General features: G+C 41.1%; 1 pseudogene; it reads right to left on the bottom strand.

The window, feature by feature from the left end:
- Positions 1-10,516: 10,516 nt before the first annotated feature.
- LOC145418223 (5S ribosomal RNA) lies at positions 10,517-10,634 on the bottom strand (annotated as a pseudogene).
- Positions 10,635-10,901: the final 267 nt, after the last annotated feature.

Here is a 10,901-nt window from a genome sequence, read left to right as displayed (position 1 = left end):
AGGAATGGTTGAGAGAAGAGTCAGGAGGACAAAGTGAAATAAAATGACGAAAAGGTATAGCGAAGAGGTAACGAAGAAGGAAGGAATCTGAGAACATACGAGCGGGAGATATACTGAAGCTCCATCATCTTCATCATGATCATCATCAACTAACCCTGTATTGCTCCATGAGAAGAGTAGGAGCCCTGGGTTAGACAAATTGATCCTGACATTTAAGATAAAAGTGACCAGCCTCACTCATCCCTGGATGGCATTACGTGAACAGTAAACTCCAATCACCCCTTGGATATAAACCTGTACAGCCTCAACCCGACTGGAGTGCTTTAATTACTCATTAAACCACCAAGCGCCATAATTTGGTTCTATGGTTAACACCCTGTGTCGTAGATGGTTTCCTGGTGTACATGAAACTATTTGGCGAGTCACTCAGTATAGTCACCCGCAGACAGAGGAAGAGGAAAGAATGGAGGAAAGAAAGACAGAAGCGGAAAGATGGAAAAAAGATTGGAAGAGAAGAAAGGGCAGTCACCCGAGAGCAGGTCTACATCGAGTGACTGGATGGTGAGCGCCTCCACCTACCACTATTCTGAAGATTGAACTGTCAATAAAGGTAGATAAAGCAAATGAAAAAAGAGTAAAAATGCATTGAGAAGTACAATAGAAGACGTACATTATACTCTGGTAATAAAACCAAGAGAGGCAATGACAGGGAAGAAAATAAAGAGAAACGCTACATGGACCGACGTTAAAGAGTCAGAGAGAGAGAGAGAGAGAGAGAGAGATGAAGGGAGTGATGTGTTTGGCGAGGAAGGGGGGACGTGATCCAAGTGATAAATATGCCACTGGGAAGAGGAAGTAAAAAGAGGAAGGCAGGCAATGCTGAAGCAAAGACAGGAAACTTAAATGGCGAGAATAAGGAGAGGATAATGTGAGGAAGGGGGAAGAATATTTTTGATAAATGATGAATCAAACAAATGCAGGGTTTGGAGGACGAGTAGAAAACAAAAAAAGTAGAAAATAGATAAAAATTAAAAGAGTAAGGAAATAATGGTGAGTGATCACATAATGTATAACCAGAGCTGGCTATGTCAAACCTGAAAATTCAATAGATATAAATGATTGGCTGAAAAAGTGATAAAGAAGAAAGCGCAGAAAAGACAAAAGGCAAAGAAAGAAGATTGGGAGGGGGACAAAAGGGAGAGGAGAATCATTTGCTAATGATGCGAGGGAGAGGACAAAAACACATAAAGGATATGTAAGAGGAAACGTGACTGGGACAGGTAAAGTGATGTAGATTTGACAGCTCGAAAAAGAACGAACGCTGTTGAGGGAAAAATGGAGGAAAAAAGGAATATGGCGAAATACTAGATAAGTGTTATGTTACTGTTAAATAGGAAGGGTGAGAGACGTGTGGGGAAAATGTGAGAGAAAGTGAGAGGGAACGAGAACAAGATTGGTTGATAAAGTGATAGGGAGGAGAGAATGCAGAAAATTATGAGAGGAACACGGAGGGGAAAATGGAGATAGGGCAATCCTGAACTACAAGCCAGGTGGTAGGAGAGAGAGAGAGAGAGAGAGAGAGAGAGAGAGAGAGAGAGAGATGGGGGGGCAAGACACACGTGAGAGGAACGTGAGAGTATGTGGGGGTAAACGAGACAGAAAAATGTGTGTGAGAACAGAGAATGAGACCCTTGTGGGGACTGAAGCCTGTAAATCGGATGAAATAGTGTTGAAAATGTGTGGCTGAGTTGAGGAAAGAAACACACCGAGAGAGGAAGAGAAAATGATTCAGCGTACAAGTAGAAAAATATGGTGATATGATGAAACCATAGTATAAGTGGCAATAACAAAAGCGAAATGGAGACGGGGAGAGAAAATACTTTAGAAATAGTGGCAATTTACGAAGATAGACATTATAATTCAGAGAAAGGAAGAATGTGGATGTTGAAAATTTTGCATATGAGTGAAAGTATGAGAGCAATGAGAGTAGGTTACCAAAGGAGACAAAAAGGGAATGAGTATAAAACTGGAACGTATAATTACAGATGTCAGTCGGAACTGAGGTGGCTCTTGTTTTAGTGCGATGGACAACAAGCCTACTATTATAAATGAACTACCTCCCCTACAAGTGAGAAGGAATGTTGTCTCCCTTAAATTATTTTACAGATACTTATCTGGCAGATACCCAAACTAAGTTGTATCCTTTGTGCCACCTCTCCATGCCTTCCCCCGCACTACACGTGCATCTGGTAGCGCTCATGACCGGACTGTCACACTGCCTTATTGCAGAACTTCTGCCTTTTTTTTTCCGAATTAAATCTCTTTGAAACTCGCTCCCCAGAGTGGTTTCCTCCCAAACTTCAACCTACAGCTATTCAAGTCCAACTGTTACAGATTTTTCATGAATGGAGGACACCGGTAATCAGGTGTATGGGTTATTTTTTTATTCAGTTGTTTTTCCTTCCTCTGTTCTGTTATTAAAACAAAGCTCGTATCTGAGCATAAACTGAGTTTGAGCAGTAAGTAATTAATACTGATGTCAGAGCCTCTGTTGCATACAAGCTATTACTTTCAGTTCCTGAATTTTTATCTGGACTTGCACATATCTGTCTTGTACATACTTAAAAGTCAAATATTGCTTGACCAGGTGATGATGTAGCTGTTTTACTCTGGCCTACTGAAGGTTCATCGGTGCTTGTGCACTTTAGTGTAATGAAATGGAATACTCAGATGTTGCAGTTGATGATAAGGGTTTTGAAGGTAATGGAAATAAAACTCGTGGTCATCATATTTTTGTCTTTCTGTTTATCTATCTATCTACTTATCTGGCTAATACACAATTTTGAGTCGTGCTAGCCATTTAGTAAATAAATAAAGATCGCAACTATCATTACACACATACCATCTATTGCCAGACGCCCCAATCCCATAAGAGGTGGCCACAAACAAATCGCCTCCATGTCTTGCTGTCCTCCACCGTTACACTGCCCTCCCCTCAACTCACACCCTCTCTTATATTCCTCTCCACTCCATCCCTTCATCTCATCCTCGGCCCTCCCCTCCCTCTCCCCCCCTCCTCACTCACATGCACTCCCCTCGTCAGTCTCTCGCTCTCCTGCCTCTCCACTTGGCCAAGCCACCTCAGTGTATTTCTACTAATGCTTTCTGTCGCATCCACATCCACACCACAACGCTCATTCACTTCCTTATTTGTCAGACTGTCTCTCCATGTAACTCCACATGCTCCGCCCCTCTCAGATAACTCATTTTTCACTGTCCTCACTCTTGACTTGTGTCCTTCCAACAAAGTCCAAGCTTCACTTCCATACGTTAGGGTTGGTATCACAGTACTGTCATGCGGCAACTTTCTTATTTCCCTGCTCACTTACCTATTTCTTATCTCTGCTTTCAAAGAACCAGCAACCTTTCTTCCTTGTCATACCCTTTCAAGCACTTCATCCTCCAAATTTCCGTCCTTACTCACCAGTAAAACGTCTTCATCTGTGAGATACGAGCGAGACCATTTCAATCATAAAGCATTGAAATGTCGCCTTACACCCCGAGGATGCCTAGAGTATATTGATGGTTATCTATCTACCAAGTTTAATGCCTGTACGACAACTGTCTGGCTTGTGGCCCACTTTTGAAGATTTTCGACTTGCTGCGCTTGGCGCGTGTCAGGTGCCAAGTGCATCGCCTAGGGGTAATTAAACCTGTTGAAAACAAATTAAGGAACTCGGCAAGCATATGACGTAAACCACGCAGTGATCGGCCCTGTGGTTACTGTTATATAAGCTTCTCTAAAACGTTACGGTCGGGCCGGGTCAGGCCTGGCCGGGTTGGGTCGGGCTGGGTCGGGCCGCTCATATGTGAGAAAATGCCACTACTTGACGAGAGACTCGCAAAAGCTTCGTCCTCGCTCGTAATCACACTACCCAAGTACATAAATGCACTCACATTTTCCATGTCCTCATCAACCAACTTCACTGAACATTCAGTGACCATTTCACTCGAAGACATTACATACATTTTTTTTTTTCAATCAACACTTAAAACACTGCTTGAGTGGGTGTGTTACTAAAGGTATCAGTGCTACTCCTGCTTCCATGTTTGTGTTTGTCAGTTAACCTCCGTAGAAGTTCATCAACATTATAATATTCGTACTTGCACTCGAAACCTGTATTGCACAGTATTGGCAAATAATTCAAGGAAACCTACGAAAACGATTGCATTTACAGAACTCCTGATGACCTCAGACCTGGGATGATTTAACCAATACTACAAATGTTTGTTACGAATAAGTCTTGGTTGTGCATTATTCAGAGCAAGGTTCTAACTCAGTCCCGCTTTTGTCGAAAACCAATACACTCACACCCCCAGCCTTACAACCTTACTCAAACCCTTTCCATTCCACACATCTTCATAGCGACACTCACAACCTTACACCAGTCTAATGACCTTACTCTTTCTCCCTCTCACCTCGCACACCCATATATGTTTACATGCACAGGCCACACACACACAATATTGGTGGCCCAACAAACCCTCATGTCAACACTCCTGGCATGAACATTCTGTAAGGAAGGAAGAATATGTGGATAAAGCGAGCAAACAAGAAATGAGGCAAAGATACAGAGTGAAAAAGAATTCACGAGAGAGAGAGAGAGAGAGAGAGAGAGAGAGAGAGAGAGAGAGAGAGAGAGAGAGAGAGAGAGAGATGCAGTATTTAGGTGACCTTGAAAGTCCGTAAGCATTTGGTTAATCCTCTTTTCACTATAAAGCAGATTTGTAGTATTTTCAGGAAACTGTTCAATACATCACATAAGGTAGACTAAATCCATAAGAAAAAATCAAAATTAAAACATTCCTCTGATAATAAATTCCATGTTGCCAACTTGGTTTACTCTTACATTTTGTATAATTCATCATTGCTGTATATTATCAGATAGTCCGTGCACGGATCCTGTAATGATTATGTAAATGCTCACTGCCACACACACACGTCGGGAGGGAGACATGCTGTAGGGTGGAGGGAGTGAAGAAAAGGCTGTGTGGAGTAAGGGAGGGAAGAACGAAGAGACTGGGATAGTGAAGGGAGGGAGGGAAAAACCAAGATACTGGGATAGTGAAGGACGTGGGAGGGATGAGGAAGTGAACAGGGTGGAGGGGAGGCGGGAATGATGAAGTTGGCTGGTGAATGGAGGGAGGGATTAAGAAGAGGACATGTGGAGACAGGTGAGGATGAAAAGGTTGGTTGGTGAAGGGAAGGAGGGATGAAGAAGCGGGCATGTGGAGACAGGCAAGAATAAATGCATTGGCTGGTGATAGGAAGGAGGGATCAAGAGGCGGGTAGGGTGGAAGGAGGGAGGGAGGGATGAAAAGGTGGGCAGGGTGGAGGAAGGGAGGGATGAAGAGGTGGGCAGGGTGGAGGAAGGGAGGGATGAAGAGGTGGGCAGGGCGGAAGAAGGGAGGAATGAAGAGGTGGGCAGGGCGGAAGAAGGGAGGATTGAAGAGGTGGGCAGGGAGGAAGAAGGGAGGAATGAAGAAGCGGACAGAGTGGAGGGAAGGAGGTCGAGTCTGGCATGGTGAAGGAAGGAAGGTAAACGGTAGATTTATTGGGCTGAAATACTTGCTAAACCAAATTGGTAAAAGAAAAACTTGTTAAATAAAAAACGGAAATAATAATGGGTCGAGTGGAGAGAAGAAGAGCGATACAAAAATGCATAATTACAGCAAATTAACCGTTAAAACAGGATCACACACACACACACACACACACACACACACACACACACACACAAAGTGATGGTGAAATAAAAGCTAACAGTTGACTTTTGTAGCTAACAGTTAGTTGACTTTTGTGACCTACACTCTCCTCACATTCTTCCCCCCCCCCCGCATTAACTTTCCTTATCTCACTTCTTTCTCCTCTTTGTCTATTCATCTCTATTTTTCTCATTTTTTCATATCTCTATTTTTCACTGATTTCTCATAATTTTCCTTGACTTTCCATTTTTTGCCTCATAGTATATGGATGGTGGAAGGACCAAACGGTGATAGTGGCGATAAAGAGTTAGTGTTAGCGCGGTATGTCTTGTGGAAACCAGAGAGAGAGAGAGAGAGAGAGGGGGGGGGCGAGGGATAAATAACAAAAGGAGAAAAATAGGAGGCAGTAAAATGAGAGAAAGAATATTTACTCTTTCATTACAAGAGATTTTCCATAAGTTGAATGAAAATATCCGTAGGTAATAAAGGCAAAATAGGAAAGACATCCTGGTACTGAAGGGGACACATGATTCTAACCCCTTATTACTGTACCTCATTTTTATAGTTGAATAAAGCCCTCAGGAAATACAAGGAATTACCTGAATTCACTGTATTGCAAGGTATAATATGAATGCATTTATTTCTTTGTCAGCATTTTTCAAAACATTTTCAGTACATGTAAGGGGTTTCTATCAGGCTCAATAAATTTGTTTAGTACTCATGATATGAATATTTTTGCGGAGATAACTGCCTTGCATTTTATTTCATATCCCTTTCATTCTTTCTTGTTTGACAGTTTTTTTCCCTGTCACTTACATCCCTTCTTTCTCAATACGTCTGGTTTTATTATTACTCATCCCTGCAGAACATACCTCTTCCTGCTGTAACGCGTTGACTCACATGACGTCTCTTACATTTTATTCTTACTGTTTTCAACTCATTTGATTCAACTTGGAAGAGACTGCATGCTGGAGAGGCTATATGAATTATTCATTAAACCTTACACTACTTGGGAACTATTTCAAAGCAAAATGTAATTGTCTGACAATACCAAGAATAAAGTATACAATGTGTCACTGTACTCAAAGGGTTAAAGGGAAAGAGGTATTTATCTGCGTTTTTATGGGCATGTGTACCCCTGACGACAGAAGGGTGTGACACTGAAGTAATTTTGTATGGGTCTAAAAACATCTGCCTGTATAGATAAAGGATTATGAAACCTTCATGCTTATTAAGTCTAATGAATTACGAGTCCTGTTTGCTCCTTTAAGTAGTACCACATTCACATTTGAGGTGGTTTACCGCAAACACGCCTTTATTCACACACACACACAAAATGGGTAATTCTGTTCACGCTATCACTATCACCCAGACAATACTCATGTAATGCCTCTGAGTGCACATATCCTTCATGCTGGGGTAATTGCCACACACCAGTGCATGAATCATTTGTTATCCTTAATTTCTCAGGCATTCAAGTGGCCAGTTCTCAAAAAGTCTTTCTCCCTCTATCCTTACGCCTGCATTATAGCCTTTACTCGATCAAATGAAAATGTGTCCAGGCATCTCTGAAGTTCATCTTGATTTTCAGCAAATTTTGTCTAATCACTAAAAATCTTCAGATTTTAGGGAAGAAATTAAAAAGCAATTAAAGGGACAACAAGAAGCTGCTGGAAAATAGATGTGAAAGAAAAATCACAGATCATAATTATGATATCCGTCTCGAGGTCTCCAACATTTTTGCTGACACTTTCAGAGAAGAATGTTAAAAAAAAAAAAAAAAAAAAGTATTTCAAGTTGGGAAAGAAAGTTAAATGGTTTGGAGGAGATGGAAGTACAAGGTTGCAACAGAAATCCTGGGGTGGAACACATAGGTGAATTTATGATCAATTCAGTGTCCTATCTTAGATATGCTTTTACAGGAAGAATTAGACGAGGTAAGATTCTGCATTCCCTTACCTGAATTTTCCTGCAGAAAATTTTTACAACCTGCAATTATTTTCTTCTCGCAGCTAAGATAACAGGCAATTAATTATACATGCGTTTGTGTTTCTTGGTGCTGACATCTTCCTAACATCGGCATCAGCGTTGGAACGTGTGGATAACCATCTTGCCTCTTTCTCACTCTCCTCCTCCCACTCCAGGCCGTCATAAGCGTAGTCTCTCCCCCCCCCCACTCTCTCTCTCTCTCTCTCTCTCTCTCTCTCTCTCTCTCTCTCTCTTAATATGCTTCATCCACTATACCTTATCTCCAACCCTACTCTATAGTAGGTTCCACTTTTCGCTACAATAGTTTTTCATCATATGACTAATATTTCATTGCATCTGCCTCTTAACAGTACTCAGTACTGACAGAATAGATACTGGTTATTCTAATTTTATTTAAACCTTTATATGCAAGGAGTGTGAGTTCGGATGAAGGTTTCATGTTCCACAACCGTAACCTTTCTTAAGCGTAAGTTACGCATTAGTTCGTTATATTTATACTATTATCGTTTGTCATAAACCCTCGTACCTCCTCACAACCAAAATAAGGTTAATATTACAAGTCAATTTCTGTGCATTCTTGTTGAGTGTAAAGATCGATTGCTTGCGTCATGGATATTTCTCCAAATTACAATTGGGGTGAGTAGAGTAATTGTGTGTATAACAATGGCATACAGTTGATCATGGGTAGTTTGAATGAAAAAGCTAATACAAAACCAGTAAATAGCTTGATGTAGTGGTTTAATTGACAGGAAAAAATTTAATTATTTGTACTGAAGGTTGTACGAGTACATCATACCAGCCCTATCAGGTTTCTGGGCAGGGCAGATGATGTCTGTGCTAGAATCAGCCACTCACACTGACCCACATCATCGCGGCCCGATATTTTACTTTGATCGCTCTGTGTAAATACACTTTTCATGATAGAATGTTGGTTTTGGTGTCATTTTAAAGCTGAATAGTTGTACTTTATCGCAGTATGTAAAAAAAAAAAAAAGAACAAAGAAAATAAAATGTCAAAATGATGAAGTTAGGCAAAAAGCAAAAGTTTTATACCTTGCCGTAGAAAAATATTCGGCAAAAAATAATGAGTAAAGATATGTAAATTTGGTTTAAACCATGCAAAAATACAATAAATTACTTTTACAATGATATATAGATTATGGTAATTTTTACATTTCATTGTGCAGTAAAGCGAAAGGAAAGAGATGCACAATTTTATTTTAGTCTCGGCCGCATATTCGCTTCGCGATGTTTTTCTTTCATCGGTCGGTGTAAATACACTTTTTATGATGGGATGCAGGTTGTGGTGTTATTTTAAAGCTGAAAAGTTGTACTTTATCGTAATATGTTCATATAAGGAAAACAAAGAAAATAAAAACTCAGTGACGAGTTGAAATTAGGCAAAAACCGAAAATTTTATAACTTGCTGTAGAAAAATATTCACCAAGATAAAGAAACAAAGCCATGAGGCAGACCAGCTGTGCAGTACCGCCACACATAGACAACCATTCCGTGATAACATGCCATCATTTCGGACCCTCCACCTCCAAAATTTAACTATAAGAAAGCAGATTGGTGATCCTTCTCAAGGATCGCCAATTTAGATATATCTGAGGAGACCATAGATGTTAAGGCAGAAAATATAACAAAATCCATGTTACACGCAGCTGAGGCTACTATTCCAAAGACTTCTACATAGAGCACACTGGTGGACGCCGTATTGCCGACAAGCATTAAGAAAACGCAATAGGAGATACAGCATTTTTGATAGTCAGCCCACTGAGGAAAATTTTATTGCATACAAACAGGCACGGGCTGAGGCAAGGAGAATAATAAGAAGGGCTAAACGTGACTCCTGGCGGTCCTCTGTGTCCAAGGTGACTCGTACAACACCATTACGTAAAGTCTGGTCCACTATTAAAATATTAAATAATAAAGGCCCAAAAATCCTTGTGACCACCCTTCAGGTAAATAATAACATCTATGACGAGCCCGTGGACGTTGCTAACATCCTCGCCAGGAGTTTTTCTCATGTAAGTAGCTCAGCCAATTATGATCCGCGTTTCCAACATCATAAACGCATGGCTGAGCTACGGATTATTGACTTTGCCACAGAAGACGTAGAATCCCCATACAACCAAGAGTTTACGCTAGATGAACTGTTCATTGCCCTTAAATCCTGTAAAGACACGAGCCCTGCTGGACCAGACACCATCACGTACGGTATGATCCAGCATCTTAATCAGGACAACCTGATCAAGATGTTAACATTGTACAATGAGTTTTGGGCGTCTCGAATGTTCCCAAACTCATGGCACTTTGCGCACGTCATACCTATACCCAAAGAGGCTGGTCGTCTTATGAATCCCACTTCATTTCGTCCTATTGTGTTGACTTCTTGTCTATGTAAGGTCATGGAACGTATGGTAAACAATAAGCTTCTTTTTGTTTTAGAGTCGAAGCATTTGTTAAATGATCAACAACGTGGCTTCCGTAAATACAGAAGTTCACTAGATCATTTAATGAATTTGGAGCATTGTATTGCAGAGGCATTTGCCAATAAAGAATTCATGATAGGGGTGTTCTTGGACATCCATAAAGCCTATGACATGACATGGCGACACGGTATACAAATGAAGCTCTATTCATTCATTCATTGCCAGACGCCATGTATCCCAAACGGGGTGGCCAACGGCTTAGAGTTAATTGTTTTACAGGGAGGGGCACTAATCCTCCACCAACCCCACTTGACACATAGGGATGCCAACAGCATCTGGTGTTCCCAGGCGGTCACCCATCCAAGTACTAACCAGACCCAACGTTGCTTAACTTCGCTGATCGGACGGGAAGCGGTGTACTCAACGTGGTAAGCTCTATGCTTATGGTTTAAGAGGAAATTTGCCTATTTTTATTTCAAATTTCTTAAGGGACAGGACTTTGTCTGTCAAATTGCCCCATAACGTAACATCGGATATATTTATCCAGGAAAACGGGGTGCCGCAGGGAAGTGTGCATAGTCCTACTTTATTTAGTATTATGATCAATGATATTCTGTCATCAGCTCCCATCCCGAGGAATCTTAAATACTCGCTCTATGCTGACAATTGTGCAATATGGCACTCTTCCCGTAATGCACAATTTTCGGC

Source organism: Coenobita brevimanus, chromosome 112 (genome assembly GCF_032717465.1).
Source record: "Coenobita brevimanus isolate Jiangsu-jjx chromosome 112, ASM3271746v2, whole genome shotgun sequence".
Taxonomy (NCBI): domain Eukaryota; kingdom Metazoa; phylum Arthropoda; class Malacostraca; order Decapoda; family Coenobitidae; genus Coenobita; species Coenobita brevimanus.
The sequence above is the reverse complement of the archived record's forward strand: the minus strand, read 5'-3'. Positions and strand labels throughout refer to the sequence as shown.